The sequence below is a fragment of the Papio anubis genome, chromosome 1, assembly GCF_008728515.1.
Source record: "Papio anubis isolate 15944 chromosome 1, Panubis1.0, whole genome shotgun sequence".
Lineage (NCBI taxonomy): Eukaryota > Metazoa > Chordata > Mammalia > Primates > Cercopithecidae > Papio > Papio anubis.
The window spans coordinates 39519677-39533100 of record NC_044976.1 but is presented as its reverse complement, the minus strand read 5'-3'; the positions used below and the strand labels follow the sequence as shown (position 1 = coordinate 39533100).

General features: G+C 41.2%; 1 long non-coding RNA gene across 3 annotated transcripts in view; it reads right to left on the bottom strand.

Moving 5' to 3' along the window:
• LOC103884030 overlaps window positions 1–13424 on the bottom strand; it is a 102417-nt gene that overhangs the window by 81499 nt on the left and 7494 nt on the right. The window contains exon 2 of one of the 3 annotated variants that reach the window (XR_001904151.2): window positions 329–1071. The exons of the other annotated variants lie outside the window; for them this stretch is intronic. This is a non-coding gene — a long non-coding RNA (uncharacterized LOC103884030). Of the gene's footprint in view, window positions 1–328; window positions 1072–13424 lie in introns of those variants that run through there. 3 annotated transcript variants of the gene reach the window in all.

The following is a 13424-nucleotide window of genomic DNA, read 5'->3' as shown; positions in this document are numbered from 1 at the left end:
TTTATGTTCATTTTTCAAAAATATTGATTCTGGCTGGGCGTGGTGGGTCATTGAGGGATGATGACATTGAGGGCCATCTGCTTCACTCAGTCCACCAATCCAAATGCTAATCTCTGCTAGTCAGACATATCCAGAAATAATGTTTCATCAACTATCAGGGCATCCTTTAGTCCAGTCAAGTTGATATATAAAATTTACTATCACAAGATCTATGTGTAGATATAGACAGATAAAGCTGCCCACACATAGATACTATTATGGGATTATTCCCCAAGCAGTGGCATGGAGTTGTAAATAGAGCACAGAGATTGGGGTCAGGAGTTTCAAGTATTAGGGTGGGGAATTGTATGTATTGTGTAATAAATTGTCACAAACACAAAGTCTGGTAACAACACATGCTAGGTATCTAAAAGGTTCTATGGGTCAGGGATCTGAGCCCGGTTCAGCTAAGTCTTCTTCCCATGGTCTCACAAGACTACAATCAAGGTGTTTCCCAGAGCCAGAACCTTGTCTGAGGCTTGGCTAGGAAAGGATCTGCTTCCGTGCTCACTCAGGTTATTGGCAGAATTCAATTCCTTATGGTGGTAGGCTTAAGAGCTTCAGTTTCTTGTTGGCTACCAGTCAGGGTCCACCCTCAGCTCCTAGAGATGCCGCAGTTTCTTGGCGTGTGGCCTCCCAACATCGGCAGCCTGCCACATGGCAGCTTGCTTCTTCAAAACCAATGGAGAGGCACAGAGAGACTCAGCAAGACAAGTGCCACACTTTCATGTAATATACCCATGTCATCGCTGACATGGCACCATCTATCCCACCCACCTCATCACCTTTGCTGCATTCTACCAGTGAGAAGCAAGTCACAGCACCACTGTAGCCACCTCCCCACCACTCAAATGGAAGGAATTACAGAAAACCATGACATCAGCAGGTGGGATGGTGAGCGACCTCCCCAAGAGCCTGTCTGCCACAGGAACTGAGAGGAACCTTGCGAAGGATTTTCCTTGTGAGGCTAGTAGACACAGACTTGTGGGATAATAGAGCTCTGAGGAATCATGTCTCACCATTTCACATTACCTAGAAGAAAACAGAAATCCAGACAGCAAAGTCAGACTAGAATCCAGACCTTCTGACTTCCAGTTTCCAACATACTCTACTGGTTCCATTTCTACTTATTGTCAGGACTTTGAAGCCACAAGCTGGAAAGTTAGATGGCACTTTGAAGTTATAGCTCAGTGGATATTGGAATATCTTAGAATACCTTCAGAATAAATCCAAATCCTTAGCATGACATTCAAGGCCTTTTTTTTTTTTTTTTTTTGTCTCACCTCTTGCCATTCTCCCCTGGTATGATGGCGCCATGTCAGCAATGACATGGGTACATTACGTGAAAGTATAGCATCTGTCAACAGAGAACTATTTGGTGCTTCCTGGTGGTGCCTCCCTCCCTTTACATATTCTCCACCAGGAATGCCCCTCATTTTCTATGCCTAGAAAATAAACAAAGCGGGAAGTGGCCAAGATGGCCAACTAGAAGCAGCTAGCGTGAGTGGCTCTCGCAGAGAGGTACAGAGGGGTGAGTAAATACAACACCTTCAACTGAAACATTCAGGTACTTGCATTGGGATTAATCAAGGAAACAATTTGACGCACAGAGAATGAAGAAAAGCAAGACAGGACGATGGCCCACTTGGGAACAACACAGAGTCCGGGGATCCTCCCTCGCCCAGGGAAGCTGTGAGTGAATGAGCGATCCTAGGAAACCATGCTTCTCCCACAGATATTTGCAAACCTCAGATCAGGAGATATCCTTATGAACCCACACGACTACAGCCTCCAGTCTTCTGTCTGACAGAGCTATGTGGAGTCTTGGTAGAGCAGCTGCTCAGGCATGCGTAGAAACCCTGGAGCCTTAGATACTTGGGCTTTCCAGCAAAAGTAGCTGCAGCTCTAGCAAAGTGGGAGGTTAGACTCCTGTACATACTCATAGGAAGGAGGCTGAATCCAGGGAGCTAAGCAGAAACAGCCCACAGGCCCCACTTCCTTGGCACCTCACAAGATAAGACCCATTGGCTTGGAATTCCAGCAAGCTACCAATAGTGATTGCATCTCCCTAAGAAGGAGCTCCCCATGGGAGGGGTGGGCCGCCATCTTTGCTGTTCAGGCATCTTAGCCGTTCCAGCCTTCAGGCTTTGGAGAGTCTAAGCCAACCTGGGGCAGAAGAGATCCCCCAGTACAGAACAGCAGCTCTACCAAAGTGTAGCCCGACTGTTGCTTTAAGCAGGTACCCCATCCAATTCCTCCTCAGTGGGTGGGAACTTCCAACTGGGACCTCCAGCCACCCCTACCTGAGCTCTCCAGCTACCAGAGATCTGAATTCCCCCGGGACTGTGCTCTTAAAGGGAGGGGTGGGCCACCATATTTGATGTTTGGGTGACTTAGCTGTTCCAGCCTTTGGACTTCGGAGTGTCTGAAGCAACCAGGGGCTGAAATGGATGCCCTGCACAGCACAGATGCTACACCAAAACATGGTCAGACTGCTTCTTTTTTTAGTAGGTCCTGATCTGATCCCATTCCTCCTTGCTGGGAAGAACCTCCCAACTGGGGTCCCCAGTCACTTCCTACAGGTGCCTTTGGGCCCACAACAGGCTGGTACCTCTCTGGGACAAAGCTCCCAGAGGGAGGGACTGGCTGCCATCTTTGCTATCTTATAGCCTTCACTGGTGACATCTCCTGGTTCTGGAAAATCCAAGGCAACTGGGAACTGGAGCAGGCCACAAGCATACTGCAGCAGCCCTATGGAAAAGTAGCCAGAGTGTTAAGTGGGTGCCCATTCCCATATCTCCTCACCAGGCAGGTTCTCGAGGCCTGGGCCTCCAGCCATCCCCTGCCAGAGCTATCATACCAGTACCAACTCAGCAACTCCCTGCACAGAGCCTCCAGGGGCAACTGATAGCCTCTCAACCATGCCTCTGCAGTGGAACTGCCCTTGCCACCCTTGGACTAATGAATGGGCAAAGACCCTAAGTGCCTTATCCATACCTCCAAGCTGTAGTTGACCCAACGAGATGAGGCCAGTCCATCTCCTATGGGTCCCACACACCCACCACAGCTTGTCATCAGACAGGGAACCACTGGCTTCAGCCCATAGCACAAACCCTGCATCTTGGGCTGACTGCGCTGAGTGATTACTGACCTGCATTTCCCTGGGGTGGAGCCCCTAGGAGACAAGCAAACGATCCTTGGCCACAACTACTACTAAGATCTCTTCCTCTGTTGCCTCTAAGCTGGGGAAGAAACATTAACACTGAGATCTCCCCAGAGCTGCAGTGGGCAGCCCAGGAGTGTCAAGTCATGAGCTACAGCCAGCACTCAAGAAGGAGAGGAACCCACACTTTCAGAGCACTGAGAGGAAACACAGCTGCAAATCTTAGGAAACATAGGGGAGCCACACAACTAAGCAAAAGTCTACCAACTGACCAAGAATCCCAAATGCCACCTGCTGGCTCACACCCCAAAGCTCCAACACCAAAAATACCTCACTAACATATCCCCCTCTGAAACCAGAGACAAGAAGTCAACTTCAAATAAAGACCCTATGCAAAACCTTGACCCAGTAGAAAAATCCAGAAAAGAAGTCTATTTTCTGTACTCAATCTACACTGCAGTTAAAGGAACACTCACAATGCAGAGATGAGAAAGAACCAATGCAAAAACTCCAGTAACTCAAATGGCCAGTGTCATATGTCCTCCATAGGACTGCACCAGTTCTTCAACAAGAGTTTTTAACCTGGCCAAACTGGCTGGAATGACAGAAATTGCATTCTGAATATGGATAGGAACAAAAATAGGAACAAGGATGGCAAAACCCAATTCAAGGAAAATAAGAATTACAATAAAGTGATACAGGAGCTGAAGAACAGAATAGCTAGTACAAAAAAAGAACCTACTGAGTCTGACAGAATTGAATAACACAATACAAGAATTTCACAATGCAATCACAAATGTTAACAGCAGAATAAACCAAGCTAAAGAAAGAATCTCAAAACTTGAAGACTAGTTCTCTGAAATCAGACAGAAAAAAATTAAGAAAAAAGAATAAAAAGGATTGAACAAAACCTCTGAGATGTATGGGATTATATAAAGAGGCCAGATCTATGAATCACTGGCATTCCTGAAAGGGAGTGGGAGAAAGAAAATCAACTTGGAAAATATATTTCAGGATATCATCCATGAAAATTTCCCCAACTTTGTTCCTGAAAGATTCTATACAAGATCATCCCAAAGACACATTATCATCAGATTTTCCAAGGTCAGAATGAAAGAATGAATATTAAAGGCAGCTAGAGAGAAAGGGCAGGTCACCTACAAAGGGATCCCCATCAGGCTAACAGCAGACCTCTCAGCTGGAACCATACAAGCCAAAGGAGATTGGGGGCCTATATTCAACATTCTTAAAGAAAAAAACTTCAACCAATCATTTCATATCCAGCCAAACTAAGCTTCCTCAGTGAAGGAGAAATAATACCCTTTTCCAATAAGCAAATGTTGAGGGACTTCATTACCACCAGACCTGCCTTATAAGAGATCTTGAAAGGAGAACTAAATATAGAAAGGAAAGACCACTATCAGCTAATACAAAAACACACTTAAACACACAGACCAGTGTCACTCTAAAGCAATCACACAAATAAGCCAACATAATAACCAGCTAACAGCACAATGACAGGATCAAATCCATACATATAAATATGCACCTTGAATGTAAACAGACTAAATGCCCCATTTAAAAGGCACAGAGTGGCAAGCTGGATAAAAAAAAGTAAGACCCAATGGTATGCTGTCTTCAAGAGACCCATCTCACATGTAATGACACTCATGGCTCAAAATATTAATAAAGGGATGAAGAAAAATCTTCCAAGGAAACAGAAAACATAAAAAAGCAAGCAGGGGTTACAATCCTGATTTCAGACAAAACAGATTTCAAACCAACAAAGATCAAAAAAGACAAGCAAGTGCATTATGTAATGGTGAAGGGTTCAATTCAAGAAGACCTAATTATCCTAAATATATATGCCCCCAATGCAGGAGCACCCAGATTCATAAAGCAAGTTCTCAGAGACCTACAAAGAGACATAGACTCCCACACAATAATAGTGGGGGACTTCAACATTCCACTGACAGTATTAGATCATTGAGGCAGAAAATTAACAAAGATATTCAGGACCTAAACTCAGCATTGGACCAAATGGATCCAATAGACTTTTATAGAAGTCTCCATCCAAAAAGAACACAATATACATTCTTCTCATTGTCACATGGCACATACTCCAAAAATGACCACATAATTGGACATTAAACAATCCTCAACAAATGTAAAAAAACTGAAATCATACCAAACACACTCTCAGACCACAGTGCAATAAAAGTAGAAGTCAACACAATGAAAATTGCTCAATTAAATGGAAATTACCATACAATTACCAGAAATTAAACATTGTATCCTGAATGACTTTTGGGTAAATAATGAAATTAAGGCAGAAATAAAGACGTTCTTTGAAAATAATGAGAACAAACATGTAACATACCAGAATCTCTGGGACACAGCTAAGACAGTGTTAAGAGAGAAATTTATAGCACTAAGTGCCCACATCAAAAAGGTAGGAAGATCTCAAGTTTACAACCTAACTTCACAACTGAAGAAATTCAAGAGGCAAGAACAAATCAACCCCAAAGCTAGCAGAATATGAGAAATAACAAAAATCAGAGCCGAACTGAAAATACCAAGACACAAAAAACTGTTCAAAAGATCAATGAATCCAGGAATTGGTTTTTTGAAAAAAATTTAATAAAGGAGACAGGCTACTAGCTAGACTAATTAAGAAGAAAAGAGAAAATCCAAATAAACATAATTAGAAATGACAAAGGGGTTACTACTGACCCCACAGAAATAAAAGCAACCATCAGAAACTACTATGAACACCTCTACACATACAAACTAGAAAACCTAGAAGACATGGATAAATTCCTGGATACATACACACTCCCAAGACTAAGCCAGGAAGAAACTGATTCCCTGAGCAGACCAATAACAGGTTCCAAAATTGAATCAGTAATAAATAGCCTACTGACCAAAAAAAAACAAACAAAAAAAAACCCAAAAAAAACCAGGACCTGATGAATTCACAACTGAATTCTGTCAGATGTACAAAGAAGAGCTGGTACCATTCCTACAGCAAATATTCCAAAAAATTAAAGAGGAAGGACTTCTCAACTCATTCTATGAGGCCAGCATCATCTTGATACCAAAACCTGGTAGAGACACAACAAAAAAAGAAAACTTCAGCCCCAATATCCTTGATAAACATCAATGCAAAAATACTCAACAAAATACTTGCAAGCTTCATTCCTGGGATGGCAGGTTGGTTCAACATACAAAAGTCAATAAATGTGATTCATCACATAAGCAGAACTACAGACAAAAAACACATGATTATTTCAATAGATGCAGAAAAGGCTTCTGATAAAATTCAGCATCTCTTCATGTTAAAAACTCTCAATAAACTAGGTACTGAAGGAACAAACATCAAAATAATAACAGCCATCTATGACAAATCCACAGCCAACATTATCCTGAATGGCGAAAGCTGAAAGCATTCCTCTTGAAAACCAGCACAAGACAAGGATGCCATCTCTCACCACTTCTATTCCTGGTCAAAGCAATCAGGCGAGAGAAAGAAAGGACATCCAAATAGAAAGAGAGGAAGTCAGACTATCTCTGTTTGCAGACAACATGATTCTTTTTTGTTTGTTTGTTTGTTTTGTTTTTTGAGACAGAGTCTCTCTCTGTCGCCCAGGCTGGAGTGCAGTGGCATGATCTCGGCTCACTTCAAGCTCCGCCTCCCAGGTTCACACCATTCTTCTGCCTCAGTCTCCAGAGTAGCTGGGACTACAGGTGCCCGCCACCATGCCTGGCTAATTTGTTGTGTGTGTTTTTAGGAGAGACGCGGTTTCACCATGTTAGCCAGGATGGTCTCGATTTCCTGACCTCATGATCCACCCGCCTCGGCCTCCCAAAGTGCTGGGATTACAGGCGTGAGCTACCGCGCCCAGCCAACATGATTCTGTATCTAGAAAACCCCATAGTCTTGGCCTGTGAAAGCTCCTTCAGCTGATAAATAACTTCAGCAAAATTGCAGGATACAAAATCAATGTACAAAAATCACTAGCATTCCTATAAACCCACCAACTAAACTGACAGCCAAATTGGGTAGGCAATCCCATTTACAACTGCCACAAAAAAATAAAATAAAATATCTGGGAATACAGCTAACCAGGAAAGTGAAAGAGCTCTACAATGAGGATTACAAAACACTGCTCGAAGAAATCAAAGAAGACACAAACAAATGGAAAACCATTCCATGCTTACGGATAGGAAGAATCAATATCATTAAAATGGCTATACTGCCCAAAGCAATTTACAGATTTAGTGCTATTCCTATCAAACTACCAACAACATTCTTCACAGAACTAGAAAAAAAATATTTTAAAATTTATACGGAACCAAAAAAGAACTCAAATAGCCAAGGCAATCCTAAGCAAAAATAACAAAGCTGATCATCCTGATACCAAAGCCTAGCAGAGACACAACAAAAAAAGAGAATTTTAGACCAATATACCTGATGAACATCCATGCAAAAAATCCTCAATAAAATCCTGGCAAACCGAATCCAGCAGCACATTAAAAAGCTTATCCACTATGATCAAGTGGGCTTCATCCTTGGGATGCAAGTCTGGTTCAACATACGCAAATCAATAAACGTAATCCAGCATATAAACAGAACCAAAGAAAAAAACCACATGATTATCTCAATAGATGCAGAAAAGGCCGTTGACAAAATTCAACAGCCCTTCATACTAAAAACTCTCAATAAATTCGGTATTGATGGAACGTATCTCAAAATAATAAGAGCTATTTATGACAAACCCATAGCCAGTATCATACTGAATGGGCAAAAACTGGAAGCATTCCCTTTGAAAACTGGCACAAGACAGGGATGCCCTCTCTCACCACTCCTATTCAACATAGTGTTGGAAGTTCTGGCTAGGGCAATCAGGCAAGAGAAAGAAATAAAGGGTATTCAATTAGGAAAAGAAGAAGTCAAATTGTCCCTGTTTGCAGATGACATGATTGTATATTTAGAAAACCCCATCATCTCAGCCCAAAATCTCCTTAAGCTGATAAGCAACTTCAGCAAAGTCTCAGGATACAAAATTAATGTGCAAAAATCACAAGCATTCTTATACACCAATAACAGACAAACAGAGAGCCAAATCATGAATGAACTTCCATTCACAATTGCTTCAAAGAGAATAAAATACCTAGGAATCCAACTTACAAGGGATGTAAAGGACCTCTTCAAGGAGAACTACAAACCACTGCTCAGTGAAATAAAAGAGGACACAAACAAATGGAAGAACATTCCATGCTCATGGATAGGAAGAATCAATATCATGAAAATGGCCATACTGCCCAGGTAATTTATAGATTCAATGCCATCCCCATCAAGCTACAAATGACTTTCTTCACAGAATTGGAAAAAACTGCTTTAAAGTTCATATGGAACCAAAAAAGAGCCCGCATTGCCAAGACAATCCTAAGTCAAAAGAACAAAGCTGGAGGCATCACGCTACCTGACTTCAAACTATACTACAAGGCTACAGTAACCAAAACAGCATGGTACTGGTACCAAAACAGAGATATAGACCAATGGAACAGAATAGAGCCCTCAGAAATAATACCACACAGCTACAGCCATCTGATCTTTGACAAACCTGAGAAAAACAAGAAATGGGGAAAGGATTCCCTATTTAATAAATGGTGCTGGGAAAATTGGCTAGCCATAAGTAGAAAGCTGAAACTGGATCCTTTCCTTACTCCTTATACAAATATTAATTCAAGATGGATTAGAGACTTAAATGCTAGACCTAAAACCATAAAAACCCTAGAAGAAAACCTAGGTAATACCATTCAGGACATAGGCATGGGCAAGGACTTCATGTCTAAAACACCAAAAGCAATGGCAACAAAAGCCAAAATTGACAAATGCAATCTAATTAAACTAAAGAGCTTCTGCACAGCAAAAGAAAGTACCATCAGAGTGAACAGGCGACCTACAGAATGGGAGAAAATTTTTGCAATCTACTCATCTGACAAAGGGCTAATATCCAGAACCCACAAAGAACTCAAACAAATTTACAAGAAAAAAACAACCCCATCAAAAAGTGGGCAAAGGTTATGAACAGACATTTCTCAAAAGAAGACATGCATACAGCTAACAGATACATGAAAAAATGCTCATCATCACTGGCCATCAGAGAAATGCAAATCAAAACCACAATGAGATACCATCTCACACCAGTTAGAATGGCAATCATTAAAAAGTCAGGAAACAACAGGTGCTGGAGAGGATGTGGAGAAATAGGAACACTTTTACACTGTTGGTGGGATTGTAAACTGGTTCAACCATTGTGGAAAACAGTATGGCGATTCCTCAAGGATCTAGAACTAGAAATACCACATGACTCAGCCATCCCATTACTGAGTATATACCCAAAGGATTATAAATCATGCTGCTATAAAGACACATGCACATGTATGTTTATTGCAACACTATTCACAATAGCAAAGACTTGGAATCAACCTAAATGTCCATCAGTGACAGACTGGATTAAGAAAATGTGGCACATATACACCATGGAATACTATGCAGCCATTAAAAAGGATGAGTTTGTGCCCTTTGTAGGGACATGGATGCAGCTGGAAACCATCATTCTCAGCAAACTATCGCAAGAACAGAAAACCAAACACCATGTGTTCTCACTCATAGGTGGGAATTGAACAATGAGATCACCTGGACTCTGGAAGGGGAACATCACACACTGGGGCCTATTATGGGGAGGGGGAAGGGGGGATGGATGGCATTGGGAGTTCTACCTGATGTAAATGATGAGTTGATGGGTGCTGACGAGTTGATGGGTGCAGCACACCAACATGGCACAAGTATACATATGTAACAAACCTGCACATTGTGCACATGTACCCTAGAACTAAAAGTATAAAAAAAAAAAAAAAAAGAACAAAGCTGGAGGAATCACATTACTCAACTTCAAGCTATACTACAAGGCTACAGTGACCAAAACGGCATGGTACTGATACAAAAACAGGCACATAGCCCAGTGGAACAGAATAGAGATTCCAGAAATAAGGTCGCACATCTACAACCAACTGATCTTTGAAAAAGCTGACAAAAGCAATGGGGAAAAGACTCCCTATTCAATAAATGGTGCTGGGACAACTGGATAGCCATATGTAGAAGATTGAAGCTGGACCCCTTCCTCACACCATATATGAAAATCAACTCAAGATGGACTAAAGACATAAATGTAAAACCCAAAACTAGAAAAACCCTAGAAGACAACCTAGACAATACCATCCTGGACATAGGAACGGGCAAAGATTTCAAGACAAAGACATTGAAAGCAATTGCAACAAAAGCAAAAATGGACAGATGGAATCTAATTGAACATAAGAGCTTCACAGCAAAAGAAACCATCAACAGACAACCTACAGAATGAGAGAAAATATTTGCAAATTATGCATCTGACAAAGGTCTAATATCCAGCATCTATAAAGAACTTAAACAAATTTATAAGAGAAAAACAAACAACCCCATTAAATAGTGGGTAAAGGACATGAGCAGACACTTCTCAAAAGAAGAAATAATGCAGCCAACAAACATATGAAACAAGCTCAATTATCACTGATCATTAAAAAAATGCAAGTCAAAACCACAATGAGATACCATCTTATACCAGTCAGAAAGACTACTGTTAAAAAGTCAAAAAATAACAGATGCTGGTGAGGTTGTGGAGAAAACCCTTATACGCTGTTGGTGGGAGTGTAAATTAGTTCAACCATTGTGGAGAGCAGTATGGCAATTCCTCAAAGAGCTAAAAGCAGAACTACCATTTGATTCAGCAATCTCATTACTGGGTATATACCCAGAGGAATATAAAGCATTCTACCATAAAGACATATGCATGCAAATGTTCATTGCAACACTGTTCACAATAGCAAAGACATGAAATCAACCTAAATGCCCATGAATGACAGACTGGATTAAAAAAAAAAATGTTGTACATATACACCACAGAATATTATGCAGCCATAAAAAAGAATGAGATCATATTTTTTGTGGGAACATGAACAGGGCTGGAGGCTATTATCCTTAGGAAACTAATGCAGGAATAGAAAACTAAACACTGCATGTTTCCACTTATAACTGGGATGAATGATAAGAATTTATGAACACAAAGAAGAAAACAACAGACACTGGGGTCTACTTGAACAGGGAGGGTGGGAGGTGGGAGAGGAGCAGGAAAAATAACTATTGGGTACTGAGCTTAATACCTGGGTGAGGTAATAATATGTACAACTAACCCCCATGACACATGTTTATCTATGTAACAAACCCTGACATGTATCCCCAAACCTAAAATAAAAATTAAAAATAAACCAACAAAACAAATGGAAAAATAAAACTGCTTATCCTTTGAGTCTCAACTCAAATGCCACCTTCTTTGTGAAACCTTTCTTAATTCTTATAGGCAGAATTAATCCCTCCCTCCATTTTGCTCTTAGAATCTTGTACAGTTTCTGTATAGCCCTTTTCATATGTATGACAGTTGTTTTTGAATTCTGTCTCTCTTATGACATTAGGACCTTAAAGCAGGGTTGTTAGAATGATGTGAAACTAATTTGGTTTAAACAAGTCTATCATGCCAGCTGGCCCTGTCAAGAGACTATCAACAGCTTCTCCTGCTGAGCTGAGACACCAGCAAAGCTAATGAGAGTATTTATTTCAAAGCAGATGTCCCCAGAAGCTGATAGCAAGTCAAGGAAAGGCTAGCTCAATCCCCAGCACTGCTCCATATAGCAAATCTTTACTGATTGATTGAATAGGATTGTCATTCAAGAATAATTCAATCTCTTGTGTACAGTTAACCCTTGAACAACATGGGTTTGAACTGTATGGGTCCATTTTTACACAGACTTTTTTCAATACACTGAAAAATTGTTTGGAGGTTTGAGACAATCTGAAAAAACTCAGACAAACCACGTAGCCTAGAAATATCAAAAAATTTAAGAAAAAGTTTTTTTTTTTTTTTTTTTTTTTTTTTTGAGACGGAGTCTCGCTGTGCTCCCAGGCTGGAGTGCAGTGGCGTGATCTCGGCTCACTGCAAGCTCCGCCTCCCGGGTTCATGCCATTCTCCCGCCTCAGCCTCCCAAGTAGCTGAGACTACAGGCGCCTGCCACCACGCCCGGCTAGTTTTTTGTATTTTTAGTAGAGACGGGGTTTCACCATGTTAGCCAGGATAGTCTCGATCTCCTGACCTCGTGATCCACCCGCCTCGGCCTCCCAAAGTGCTGGGATTACAGGCTTGAGCCACCGCGCCCGGCCAAGAAAAAGTTTTATGTAATGAATGCATAAAATATATGTAGAAACGATTCTATTTTATCACTTATGACAACAAAATATATAAAAATCTATTGCAAAAAGTTAAAATTTGTCAAGCATGGTGTAATCCCAGAACTTTGGGAGGACTAGGTGAGAGGATCGCTTGAGCCCACGAGTTCAAGACCAGCCTTGGGCAACAAAGTGAGACCTTGTCTCTATGAAAAAATCAAAAAATTAGGCAGGCATGGTGGTGCATGCCTGTAGTCCCATCTACTCAAGAGGCTGAGGTGGGAGGATCACCTGAGCCCAGGAGATTGAAGTTGCAGTGAGCCGTGACTGCATCACTGCAAGCCAGCCTGGGTGACAGAGCAAGACCGTGTCTCAAAAAATAAAAAATAAATAAAACTTATCAAAACTTATGCACACAAACATTTACAGACCTTATGTACATAGTGCCATTTGCAGTTGAGAAAAATGTAAACAAACATAAAGATGCAGTATTAAATCATAACTACAAGAAGTTAACTGCAGTCCATAAGGTACTACTGTAATGATTTTGGAGCCACCTCCTATTGCCATTGCGGTGAGCTCAGCTGTTACGAGTATCCCTTAAAACAACCTATGACGCTAATCATCTCCATGTGAGCCATTCATCTCTCCAGTAAACTGCATATCGCAGTAAAAAGTGATCTCTTGCGGTTCTCAAGTATTTTTCTTCGTGTTTAGAACAATACCGTAAATCTTGAATAACGCCATGGGACCTATACGAAGTGCCACTAGTGATGCTGGAAGTGCTCCCAAGAAGCAGAGAAAAGTCAGGACGTGACAAGAAAAAGTTGAATTGCTTGATATGTGCTGCAGATTGATGTCTACAGCTGCAGTTGCATGCTATTTCAGACAGATGATTCA